This window comes from Schistosoma mansoni, assembly GCF_000237925.1.
Source record: "Schistosoma mansoni, WGS project CABG00000000 data, chromosome 1 unplaced supercontig 0034, strain Puerto Rico, whole genome shotgun sequence".
Taxonomy (NCBI): Eukaryota; Metazoa; Platyhelminthes; class Trematoda; order Strigeidida; family Schistosomatidae; genus Schistosoma; species Schistosoma mansoni.
Window position 1 is genome coordinate 539,195 of NW_017385988.1, and position 15,070 is coordinate 554,264.

Genomic DNA, 15,070 nt, shown 5'->3' on the forward strand with positions numbered 1-15,070 from the left:
ATGAGACACAAAATTGTTTACCTATTAAAGAGAATAATAAACCCTAGGCAAACTAGAGATGTATTTCAATCGATCAACAACATCTTAATCCAACCATGACAAGTAGTAACAAACAAACACACAAAAACAATTTGGAAGTTATTAAAATTCAGTGATTAAATAAAATGAAATTAAGACAGCCAGTGAAGTATTAACTAATTGCAAGAAATGTTTATAAAGTAAAAGCTGTAGACAAAGTGAATGATTCGGCGAGACTAAACTTTATGGACGACCTTTGAACGGATCTTAAATGACCTTGAGAAATATTAATCAATTAGAAGACAGCATACAGTAAAGATATATTATACAAAACTAAAAAATTAAAGCGGATACTGTTCTTTTACATGGCTTAAAAATTTCTCAAGGTCAGATATAGGTTCAGAAGTTCTAAAATCATAGTGCATACGGTACAGGAACTCATCCATTTGGCTCCATAGTAGTCGACCTATGGAGCCATGATAAGGTCTCAAAAATTCTTTTAGCCTTGACCACATAGCTTCAATGTTGTTGGTATGGTTTAGGGTTAGGGTTTGGAGTTAACGTTTAGGGTTAGGGTTTAGGGTTAAGGTTTAGGGTTAGGGTTTAGGGTTTTGGATTAGGGTTTAGGGTTAAGGTTTATGGTTAAGGTTAGGGTTAGGGTCTTAACCTTAATCGTGATCGAGCGAAAAAATTCATTTGAGTATCACAGTCACAAGTATAGGTACTTCTTAATAATCACTTCTCTTGTAGACGCTGAATTATCACGTCTTGTCTAAAATCCGCTGTAAACGGATCGTAAGTAAGCATCAGGTACCGAACTTAGCGCCGTGACCTTGAAAACCCGCGGAAGCTTCTGATTGGCTCGTCCATAAAGTTTAGTCCCACCAATGATTCCAGTCGCCTGTAAAACCGAAAATTGAAGTGAAAACAAAGGAATAAAAGTATAGAAAATATTAGCTCTACATTTTGGGAAAAATAAACAGCTATTACTATGTAGAAAACATACAGGAGGAATTTTCCAAACACATATGTATATATATATATATACAGAAACGTAAATCTTCCGACTCGGAATCCAATCAGAAAAGGAGGTTAACAAGGCCATATCTTCCCTCTTTGGTCAGCACTTCAGCTTTATGACACATTCCATATTGTATGAAGTAATTTCTCGACCGCATACCTTCATCAATACAATAACTCACTATAAATGGAAAAGAAACTATGATAGGTCCATAATTAACTAAAAATAAATTGAGAAAGGTATGACATACAACAATAGTTTATACGCTAAACGGAAATTTGCAATTAAGTTAGCATAAGAGTACAATATCATAAATGTCTAATAATACAGTTCACAGCTTTCTCAAGATTAGTTCAATTATAACAGTAGTGTATTGAGTATTATTTCAAGCCATTTGTATAAGTTGAACATATAATGAGCTTAGCCTCAGTTTTAACTTATATCAAGATGTTCCTTAGAGTCTAATGGGTAGTTATGGCTGGTGGAGTTCAGACAATTAGTGAAACAGTTCTCAACAATAGTACTGGGTGATATCCACTTTATTGCAAATTGATTGATGTTGGAGTTGCATAGACGGGCTCCAAACCAGTGGTCCTTGTGATAAACCGTTCACTGTGAAATCTTAAGGTCCTGGGTACGATTCCTAGTTCAATGATAAACGTGCATTGCTATCATGAAGAGTCTCATACTACAACGAAGAAATTGTCCAATGTTTCCTGGTTCTCGACGGATCTTTAACTAAGATTAGACATTAACACCATCGGATGCCGGCTCAATGGTCTATAGGTTAAGTGCTCTGGCGCGAGACTGGTAGGTCCTGGGTTCGAACATCACGAGGCGATATCGTGGATGCGCACTGCTGTGGAGTTTCACGATAGGACGAAACGGCCGTGGTCTAGCTTCAATTGACTAATGCTTTCAACTATGAAAATACTAAATTCTCCACAAAACCTCTTCTAAATAAGATTAGTCTGTGACGTTAACTATGAAATAAAATGAATTTTTGTTATTCTGCTCAAACCGTGACTAACCCATTTTTCATAAAAACAAATATTTGTTTACGGTTGCATATTAATTGAATGCTACATAATCATTTTATGGTGGTCAAAATTGTTTTTTCTCCAGTTCTTAACACTCAATGAACTTTATCAGTCAAGTTTACAGGTTAACGGTAATATTGTGACTTCCCATCTCAGCAAACGATATGTATTAGTGTATCATTGAAATCATACCAACAATACATATAAGCGAACATTATTGTTTTCGAGTAGATACTAATCAGGGTTTAATCTAATATACAAGAATATTCGTGTGCATATATAAGATTATTAAAGTAATCGAATCAGTTTATGAGTAAGTGATAACAGTGGAAGAGGTTACATCAATAAACATAATAAGTAAAAGTACAAATTGATATGATCACTTGTGTATAACCAGACAACTGAGCAAATGAGTTAGTGAATAGTACCCTTCATATTTAGGAATGGATATCATCAAAAAAATACGCAGCCCCATTTTGTCACATTTGATCGATAGCAGTCATGTTGTAGATAAAAATAAAGTAATTTATCGTATACCTATGAGTTTTCTTTACAAGACTCGATCACGTCTCACATCAGAAGCTATAAGGATTTGATTTAATAATCTAAGTCTTTGTACTCATAATAAATTTGTAAGTATCTTATCTTTTCCTTGACCGAATTAGATTTTGAATAATGTTTTCTGGTTGGCGTTTTTTAGCGACTTAGTTTTCTACGAGATGTGGTCGCTAACCCCATGCCCAACCCTCTTCCTTTATCCGGACTTGGGACCGGCAGTAGCCCCGGGAGGAGCAACAGGCGGAGTTAGATTTAGCAAACGATTTCGCTTATCATTATTACTACTTTCTATACTCTTTGTTGATTTATTTTTCTTCATTCTCTTCAAATATATGCCTCACTGTTCAATCATCTGGACATTACTTACATATCTCTGATAATTTTCATTGAGTGTTATTTGAGTGTCCATTTTCTTAAGTTGTTTATCTACTTCTCATTTTGAGACATTGATTCAAGCCTTTGTTATTCTTATCACAACTAGTACACCTGTCATTTCACTACCAATTTGTACTTAATGTTTATTCATGTAATCGTACTGAAGGAATAAGTTGTTTTACATGTTTTACAATATTTTACTTGTTTGGTCTTGCTGGCGATGCCATAATTTAATTTTGATGACTTGTAGAAATGTAAATTACAACATTGTCAATCAAGAATTTATTATTTTTGTTTATTCTACATACATATGTACAGATACCTGGAGAATTACGAAAACTATCATCCATAAGATACAAGTGTTTATTAACGGTAGTCTACGCAAAGTACTTCGGACCCGTTGGCCAGACACTATCAGCAACAAACTACTGTGGGAGAGAACAAACCAGACTCCATCCAGTGGAGGAAGAAGTGAGAAGTGCTGGAAGTGGATAGGACATACATTGAGGAAATCACCCAACTGCGTCACAAGACAAACCCTCACATGGAATCCTGAATGCCAAAGGAATAGAGGAAGACCAAAGAACACACTACGCTGAGAAATGGAGACAGACATGAGAAGAATGAACAAAAATTGGATAGAACTAGAAAGGAAAGCGCATGATAGAGTGAATGGGTAGGAGAATGCTGTTTCGGCACCCTATGCTCCATTGAGAGTAACAGGCGTAAGTAAGTAAGTAAGTTTATACATCTCCTTCGAAATTGTTATTGGTCAAGTTAAATATTTTAAAGGCATTTTTATCTCAATCTATGTCTAGTCTCCCAGTTACATATGTGTTAGTAACATTATTATCAATTTAAACCATAATTGCTAGTAAATAATTTAAAGGTACTCAAAGATATTCATTATTTAGACAGAAGTAAGCATTATTTAGATTAAATAATTTCAGTAGGAATTGTTTTAGCTTACAGGTGGTGTTATATCCTAGCGAAGGCATAAGTACGGGTAACTTCCGGGACCTATTAATGGACGATTATTCTATATATATTCTTATTGTTTAACTATTGAGTAGTTAGATTATGTATATCTATATTTGTCTTATTACAGGCTTCATTTTGACCCATGGATTATTATTATTATACGATTTACTGTCCTTACATTATATTCAGTTTATTGATTATTGTCTACTACGTTCACAGCCACATTAAGCTTGATCCTATACAAATATTATTTTCTATTTTATGGTGTGATGTGGTCTGTCTGTCTGATATATAAACAGAGTATGCTTGAAAAAAATGATTCGCATAGCAGAAGCTGCAATTGGTGTTCTGGACTCAATTGGAAGGGATAGGTGGACAAGGGACCAATAAGGAAGCTAGACTGGTCATACCATTTGGACGTCATTGATTGGCACAGTATTGAGATTAGGAAAAGTCGTATTTCGATTGGTGGATAACTCACGTGATAAAAGCCGGATATAAGGTCATAACGAATTGGCATACGTCCTATTTTTTATAAAGTCATAACAGGTGATGTTCACCATGAAGTGATTTTAGTTAAGATATAATTAGAACCCAAGAAGCACTGGACAGCCGTTTCTTCGTAATTTGGAACTCTTCAATAGTGTTCACTAATCATTAGTTAACCAAATAATTTGTAACGATTGGTTCAACTTCAAATGGCTTTCACTGCCGGTTGATATCGAAAACAATTTGTTGAACAATAAGTCAGTAGTAAATTTATGATACCTGATGACGGGAGATCACGGCACTATTTTTAAAACTAAGTAAGTTTGGACACATGAGTTGTTTATTGCCGACTAGGTGGTTCAACAAAGTTGTTTTAGCTACATAACTTCAAGAAACCAAGTACAATGTATATGAGATAATTTATTTTATATTAACACTAAACGAAAATACTATTCTCCTCCTTCAAATAATTTAACCTTTCATTTGAAACTAGCCCAGTGTTTAATTCTAGCTCAAGCTAATTTATAATATGCTTTTTCGAGATACTTGTCTAAAGCAAGTACAAACGAACTATTTGTACATAACGAATCATGATAAAACTTAAGAATGTTTAATTTAAAAGAACGCACTGTTGTTTTGTTAAAGAAAATCCAATGCAGTCCTAGTGAGAAACAGTGACTACTGAAGTTCAGCCATGTCTTCTGTAAGACAGTCATCCACTGGAGGTAGTATTTGAGGAATGGGTAGTGTCATAAACTGACTGAAGTTAAACTTTTTCACAGTAGAATCCCAGCTCGTTGGTCTAGAAGTTAATTCCTTATTTTATTATTATTAGCTTTATTAAATATTATATTCTTGGTACGATATAGAATTCTTAGTGGAAAGTATTTCAATAAGTTTCTGTTTCATATTTCCTGATCAATCCAGACAATAAATATTGAGTGCTCGCCAATTAGATGTTATCAGTTCTGGAATCTTCATCTGAATAATCTGCATTCTTTCCGATGTATACGGCCAATAATCATAGTGCCTCTGATTGTGCTCTTTCCTAACCTGTACAGCGAAAGGTCGTGAACTTTTCACAAATGCACCTGAACAGGTTGTGCAATTAATTGATATAATGATCTGTTGAAACAAACAAAGGATAGAAAACTTGTTGAAATATCTAGATGGCAGGAACAGATAGCCCAAATATTCAAGCAGTTTGTTCTTGCGCGAGATCAATTTTCATGAGTTCGTGTTAAACCCGGTGAAGGTTTATGAATGATAACTTTGAGAACCATTTATGGACTAATATGATATGTATATTTCGTATTGTATAATTGTCAAGTAATTAAACTATTTATATTTGTGTCCCTCTTATTATAAGCTTTATTTTGACCTATGGACTATTATTATACGATTTACCATTCATGAGTTATGCCCAGTCTATTAAATACTGTTCCCCCTATTCACAGACACATTTGGCCATATCTTGTACAAATGTTGTTTCCTATTTTATGGTACGATGTGGTCAGTTTGCTTGATATATAAACCCAGTATGTTTGAGAATAATGATTCATATTGCAGAGGTTGTTATTGGTGTTCTGGACTTAACTGGCTGGGCTAGGCAGAAAGCAGGACTGATAAGTACTCAAAACTGCTCATACGGCTTTTATGTATCATTGCTGCGATCGATAATTCACTCCTCTCTAATTCCCGGCATCGTCACGTCATATAAAAACTGGTCATACACGCACTCACTCGATATAATAGTTCGGTTCTCAGACGTAGGGTTGTGCGTGAGCACTCGTAAAGAGTTCTTTGATAAAAAGAAACAGTTATCCAGTGCTTAGAGGTTTAAATAGTGATCATAGTTGGAAATATAAAAATTCTGCAATCTCAACAAATCACCCTATATATATCTCAATACGATACATTAAACTAACGATACATTCATAGTCACGTAAATTCTTTCTTTTACTTACAGTTTAGCTTTTATCAATGTGAGATAAAAATAAGATAAGATCCGTACTTTATTCATTTTCATTTACTTATAGTGATAATATGATTTACGTACATTAATTTCTTAATGAATCGTATTCCTTTAGTATATGGTAATAGACTTTGTACAGATTTGTAAGGAGATAATATAGTGTAGATTAACTAATGAAGTGACAATTTCATTCGTAAGGGATTTAAAATTATAACTGTTTCATATTTTAAGCAAAGATGGATAGTGGCTATCAGTGGAATCCAGGATGCGTGTTTCGTCTTATTTGGGACTCTTCATCTGGGTGTACCTGCATCACAGAGTTGATGTTCATTCTGGGACTCCGACCCAGTAGCTTTCGCTTCAAACACCGTCGCGTTATCCACTTAGCTACTGAGTCCTGATGGCAACTTGCTTATGCAATGGGGTGAAGTTTAAATTCACTTAGTATTGTTTGTTTGTATCTTCCCACATTTTAATCGGACCCCTTTCTTTCATCCCTGAAATTACATTATGAAGTGAGTATTGAAAGTATTGTAAATTAAAAGTTATTTATAGCTTATTAGAATACAATAGGCATCTGGAAAAATTGTTTTAATAACTACATAGTCAGATTTTACAAGTATAAATGCTTAGAGTATTGTACAGCTCGTAGTAATGAAAATTTACTCGACCTATCATGCTGACACATATTTACAACCACATATATGAATGAGCCTATTATATACAACCTATATAATAAGGTCTACTGGAACAGTTTAACTTGTATATACAATTTTAAGACCATATCTATAATAACTTAGCCTTAGTTATTATAATCAACTGATCTGGTTAAACAATTTGACAGCATTTGTAGTGCAATGCTTCACTGACCGTTCACCTCGATAACCGTTATAATACAAATCTTAACGGTGTATGAAATCAGAAGGTAAAAAGAAGCTTCAACTACAGTTTATTATCAAATGACGCAGGCCAGAACGGTACAAGCACATGAGTAAGTATCAGCGAGCAAGCGCAAGCAATTAGACAGGCAAATTTATAGTCAAATTGTATAAGGTAGCAGCAAGATAAAGCAAAAGCTAATAATAGGATTTGAGTGCATACATATATGGGGAGGAGGATGAGTCATCGAATGATATTGAAGCAATCAACGTTTTAGCTAGAGTCTGTCATGTACTCTAGTGATCATAACAGTACAAAGATATATGCGAAGTTTTACTATCCAAATGTCTGTTAAGTGAGATAACAAAAGGGCTTAACCGAAATTGGGAAGCATCATTGATAAACAAGGTGGATGCAGGTGTAAAGACGAGGATTGGCAAAGCGAGGATAACATTCCTACAACTGAAGAACATATGGTACTCAAAACAACTGTCAACTAATTTCAAAGTCAGAATCTTCAATACGAACGTCAAGACAGTCAGTCCTACTGTACGGAGCTGAAACTCTCAGAACTACTACAACCATCCTCAAGAAGGTACAAGTATTTAAAAATAGTTGTTTACGCAAAATACTCAACATTCACTGACCGGACACCATCAGCAACAGAGTTTTATGGGAGAGGACAAACCAGCTTCTAGCTGAAAAGGAAATTAGGAAAAGACATTAGAAGTGGTGAGCGGGACATACATCACGGAAATCACCAAACTGCATCACGAGGCGATCCCTAACATAGAATCCTGAGGGTAAGTGGAAAAGAGGAAGGCCAAAGAATACATTATGCCGGAAAATAGAAGCAGATATGAAAAGGATGAATGTTAACTGGAAAGAACTGAAAAGGATTTTCCAGGACATGGTTGGATGGAAAATACTAGTGTGCAGCTTATGTTCCTCCACGAGGGTTAACAGGCGTAAGTAAGTAAGTTAGCCAAAATTAACCATAATCAAAATTAGGTATAGGATAGTTGCTATACGTTAAATATTCTTTAAATAGATCCTTCTTTTTAAAAAAAAATCTATCATGCTTTTACTTAACATTCTACTTAAATACTTAATTCAATTTTTTTTCAATATATCTGACATAATTGTTCATTTCGTTTATCACAATTACATTAAAATAGCACTACTACTACTACTACTAATAATAATAATAATAATAATAATAATGGTAATAATAATAGTAATGATAATAGTAGTAATAATAGTAATAATAATAGTAGTAGTAGTAATAGTAATGGCAATAATAATAGTCGTATCCGAATTTTCGATAAAAATGTCATCCACGTTTTCAGACAGAAAAAAAACAACAAAAACGACAACATATTTTATCATTAAAATACGAAATAATTAAATAATTTAACAAAAAAAAACAAAAAAAAAGAATTTGAGATGGTGGGGAAGATTTGTAGCTCAGGTGGATGATTTTGATAGAGTTTTGTTCTTTGAGCTGGATGGTTTGGTTGTGAAACTTTCATTGTTGTTCAGAAGGACGATGCAATGAAAGCTCCACGACTAAACCATCCAGCTCAGAGAACAAAACTCCATCCATGCTTTTTTTTAGAGAAAAAAATTTGTTTATTTAATTTTCACTATCTAATTAACCTGTCATAGTATCTAAATATTATTATTATTATTATCCCATAACATAACAGTGACAGTATATCTCCCTAGGGGACTAATTCCCATCTACAAATCATATATCACGTGATAGTTATTGTTTTTTGGAAAATACTTGTTTTGAGCAAAACAAAAACTTGAAAAAAAAAATAAATTTGAGTTTAATGATATAAACCAGTAGATTCATTTTAAGTAATTGATTTAATATACTACTTATAGAAAGGGATTAGGTTATGCATTCTTTTATTTACTTTTTTAATAAAAGTAGTATATTTACTCATTTTGACAGTTTTTTTTGGTTCATCATATATATGATAATTGTATATTTTATTTCATCCTTCTTACTTACTTACTTACGCCTGTTACTCCCAATCGACCACAGAAAGCCAACCAGCATTCTCCAACTCACTCTGTCCTGGGCCTTACGTTATAGTTCTATCCAATTTTTGTTCATTCTTCTCATGTCTGTCTCCATTTATCGGCATAATGTGTACTTTGGTCTTCCTCTTCTCTTTTGGCCTTCAGGATTTCATGTGAGGGTTTGTCTTATGACGCAGTTGGGTGATTTCCTCAATGTGTGTCCTATCCGATTCCAAAGCTTTTTCCTGATTTCTTCCTCCACTGGATGGAATCTGGTTTGTTCTCTCCCACAGTAGCTTGTTGCTGATAGTGTCAGGCCAACGGATCTGAAGTATCTTGCGTAGACTACTGTTAATAAACACCTATATCTTCTGAATGATGGCCTTCGTAGTTCTCCAGATTTCCTCCCCATACAGTAGAACTGTCATGACATTTATATTGAAAATTGTGATTTTGGTGTTGGTTGACAGACAGTTGTTTTCAGTTCTAGATGTTCTTCAGTTGTAAAATATGCTGCTCTTGTTTTGGCGATCCGCGACCTCAAATCTGCATCAGATCCACCGTGTTCATCGATGATGCAGCCCATATATATGTAAAAACTTCAACCTTCTAGAGTTATCAGTAAATATCTTCTTTGGATGCATCATTGTGAAGAATCCCAACTAATGAGATAAAAAAAACCAAATAAGATGGTAATAGGAGTCTGAAATGTAATCGTCAGGGAATTTATTCTTTTAAATCTAATAATCACCCACTAAGTGAACGAAAGAATATTAGAAAAAGCTTGATACTGTACATATATTAAACGTTTGAAAAACGGATTTGCTGAAAATTTATAGATGGATCCTATCCCGTCCATTCATCACATAACCAGTCATGTTACAAACTTGTCATTTTAATGTAATAAATCATTTTCTACATTATCTTCCATACTTTGGGTAACTTCAAATTGAGCTATTCATTCACGTATATATTACCATGACATGTTATACTTAAATACAAAAATCTGTGGATGTTTGAAAAATAGGGCATACTTAAATTGAATTATATTGAAAGTACTACTAATTTCAGTAAATTTTCTAATGACCACAAAATATCTATTAACTTGGAATCTGGATGGTTTGACAACAATGTTTTGTGAGATGAGATTCAATACTGAGGTAGACGTTTTGAAGATATTTCTGCCATTAATTTGAAATATGATCGTATTGTTATGAATGAGAACTCAAATGGGGGCAACCAATTTATTGTTTAATACAAAATTACGCGATATTTTGCTAAAATATAAGAACCATACATTAAATACTTCATTTACAAGTCTACCATCAATTATTTTTTACATTCTGTATGATCCTTCCAATTTCTAGTTCATTTCTATTTTCCTTTCTGTTATCATAAACCAGATTTGCTCGGCCTTCTGCTGCCAGGTTTTCCACTTCCTATCTGTTTTACGTACTGTTAGGACGGCTTCCGAGAATTACGACGGAGCTTCCAGAGGCCCTAAAAAGGCTGAGCACCCAAATGCCCTGGTACGGCCGAGAGTCGGGAGATTTCGCTCTCCCTCTCGAAATGCTCTCATATGGTCACGCGTATGCAGCCTCTTACAGGGAAGTCCTACTCACTACTTCCTCGTGACATTACTATTGTTTACGAAATTGAGAGGACGAAAAGCGAATGTCCGGCTCTATAACCGGGTTGGTGGACACGAAAGGTCCACCTAGGGGAGTTGGAAAACCCTGATTTCAAACCAATGGTGCACATGGGCTCCAGTATCCTGAAGGAACAAATAGCGTATGAATCAATAATTGGTCACCGGCTATCATGGGACTGCATCTCCTCACGATTCTCCACTGCCCTGTGGATCAGATCTTTTGGTCAAAGGCTCCGGGTGTGCCCCCCTAAGAGAACCACCTGTTTCGGTTTGGCCACCTGGGTAGTATCACAGCCTTCACACAAATCAAATGAGATTTTTGTGGCGCATATGTATCTGGTGCCCCTTTGTAGCAATATTTATGTGTTTAAATAAGTAAATAAAAGGGGCCGAAGAGTTTCCAGCCAATCAGAAGGTGATGGAGCTTTCTAGAATATCAACGTGGCGTGCTACGATTGGACAGTAGCATAACTTGTATCTTTGCGGATCGGCTGAATTATAATACTGTTTAAATTATGATACTAAAAAGTAAAGATATTGATCAAATTTAAAACACCCTCATATACTTACTCGTTTATTTACAGTTACAATATCAACCTCTGTAAAGGACACTGAAATATTAAAGTAACCCGTAAAAAGTCTATCAGATAAATTATAATCCTATGATTTTTGCTGAAATGCTTCAAAATGAGTTCCTGGGTACCCGATAATGAATTGTAAGGGTTGGAGTTTATATATTTTAGGAATTAGACAACTACCATTGAAAGAATCTGATAATCACCACGATTTTACACTTAGTGACTGAAGTTAACAATGTAGATCACTAAATGATAAGTTGTCAGTGTAGAAGTTATGGGCCAGCTTTAAAACCTAGATGTTTTAGTTCTAACAACTGGCCTTGTTGTTGAACTAAACTCCAGGAAACTACATAATCGAATGAGATAGTTCTCTGATACTTTACTGGTTCTTCGTAAAGAAAACTTCCTACAAATTAAACTAATCTCCAAAAAACCTTTCATTCGAAACTATATCATTACCAACAAACTAACATCAAACGTTTAATAGTTTGACTTCACCAAAACATTTTATATCTTCAGCAGAGCTCATGTGATTTTCATATAGAACTCATGATAGATTAAAGGTTTTAAGTGAACATACCCAATGCCACAAAAGCATTTCTTATTCAGAGATGAAAGTCTGAAACTTTCATGTGATATTATTTAATTAACAGTCTTTTAGGTAAAATAATTAAATAATGCCAATAAAGTAATTTGTACTAATAAGGTAAAATAGCAATGGAGAAATTATTATTCAATATAATTTATGAGAACACTTTTTTTCTACACAACTAACAAAATAATGACTTATTGTGGTTTACTTGTATTGTCCCATTGTTATTTGAGACTGCAGTTGGCATATGTGCATCCTGTGTGGACTCAGTAGCTAAGTGGATAACGCGATGGCGTTTGAGGAGAACAGTACTGGGTTCGAGTTCCAGAGTGAACATCAACTCTGAGATGCAGGTATATCCAGCTGACTAGTACCAAATAGGACAAAACGCGCGTCCTGGATTCTACTAGTAGCCACTATCTATCTTTGCTTATGAAAAATAATGACTGTTTAAGTAACCCAGAGTAAAATTATCAATAATAAATATTGTATTAATTTAGATATCGTAAGTGTAAAAGGTGATTACCGGCTGTGATTTATTTTTTAAATGGAAGTTTATGTACTCAACCTTATAACTGTATAGCCACCTTACTGTTTAGATCGACATTGATTGAGCAGTTTTCAAAGCTACTTCTTAGTTTATCCTCGTGAAATAATTCAGCCGATAAGCTTTTGTGACAGGAGATCTGACTCCAGGTATACAGGACAAATGATCGTTATAGTATGATTACTGTCGGAACATGCATTCTGTGAATCATCGTGGGATCGTGGATGCGCACTGCTGAGGAGTTTCACAATAGGTCGAGATGGCCATCTAGTGCTTCCAGGTTTCTCATGGTGGTCTGGCTCATGACTTCAACTACAAATAAGCACTATAATTCATCATTAGATATTTATTCAGGGTACTCTTAATCTTCCATGCTATAATAGACTTCAATATATATATACGTACGCCTGTTACTCCCAATGGAGCATAGGCCAACGACCAGCATTCTCCAACCCACTTTGTCCTGGGCCTTCCTTTCTAGTTCTATCCAGTTGTTGTTCATTCTTCGCACGTCTGTTTCCATCTCTTGGCGTAATGTGTTCTTTGCTCTTCCTCTTTTCCTTTGACCTTCAGGATTCCATGTGAGAATTTGTCTTGTGACGCAGTTGCGTGACTTCCTCAATGTATGTCCTCTCCACTTCCAGCACTTCTTCCTGATTTCTTTCTCCACTGGATGTAATCTGGTTTGTTCTCTTCCACAGTAGGTTGTTGCTGATAGTGTCTGGCCAACTGATCCGAAGTATTTTGAGTAGACAACTGATATATATATATATATATATATATACCCGGAAATTCTTATAAACAGTTTGTACTTTCCAACTGTAATTATTTGATACCTAAATAATTCGTTGACAACCAGTACAATGTTGCTATTATTTTTAATTGGATAAATTGATTTTTTGAATGACATATCACTGTTTAAATCAAATACAGTTAATTGTTTAAACATTCATTTGTTCAGTCGTCAATAATGAATAGTATCCTTTACATCTTGTTAAGTTTTGTTAATGATTTATACATCACATTTTGATTAAAAACTGTCTTGAAAAATCTAGATTTCAAAACTTGGTTTTATACCCCTTTTTACTATTAACGATATGAAGTACTTTACCGTCAGCAACAACCTTCTGTGGGAGAGAACAAATAAGCTTCCAGAAGAAGAGGAAATTAAGATAAGACTCACGAAGTGGATAGGACATACATTGTGGAAATCATGAAACTGCATCATGAGGTAATCCTTAACTTGGAATTCTGAAGGAAAACAGAAAATAGGAATGTCAAAGGACACAGCCCAACGGGAATTAGAGGAAGACACGTAAAGAATGAATAGTAACTGAGACCAACTGGAAAGGAGAGTTAAGGACAGAGTTGGACGGAGAATGGTGGTGGGTGGCTTATTCTCCTTGACGAGGGATAACAGGTATAAGTAAGATATTAAATACCTAGCATGAAATTAAAATTTATACAGTTTTAAGATATTTTTTACTCTTATTAACTGAATAACCACTGAACATTAAATCCCAAATAATAGATCTTTAATAATGGAATTAGATAATCATCGCGTTATACTGAGAACTGACGTTCAAAAAAGTCTAAATGTTTCATTCTTATCGATAGATATGGATGTTGAAAAACGTGGGATACCATAATCTATAAATTGAATATAATTTAGGGACAGTAATTCGTATAATATTAATTTATAGGTCAAAATGAAGCTTATAATAAGATGAATATAGATACACACAATCTAATTACTCAATAGTTAAACAATAAGAATATACATATAATAATCGTTCATTAATAGGTTCCGGAAGTTACCCATACTTAAGTCTTCTCTAGGATATAACAGATCCAAATACTTGTCAGATTCTATATTGTTTATGATCGACTTAATATTATAAATCACTTTATATTGACTATTATGCATAATTCTAATCAGATTCATTAACTAATGTTTCATTTTATTTATTTTCATTTGAAAGATTACCGAACAATAATGAACAATGTATTAGAAATTAATTTTACCTTTACAACTATACTATTATATTATGACTATTCAATCACATACAGTCCACAAATAGAGAATCAATATTTCTAGACGATAAATTTTTGCGTTAATCATAAATCATTCCAGTAAGGAAAAAACAGTTTCACAGAATTAAACAATCAATGATACTTTCAACAAAAAAAGGAAGGAAGGAAGAAAAAGAAATTGCCTTACCTCTTCTATTCCACTAATTTCATCGATATATACTTATTTAATATTGTCATAGAGTCATTTCCATTTTCACTTTATAAATATATATTTGAACAATAGGAATATTTTGATTTT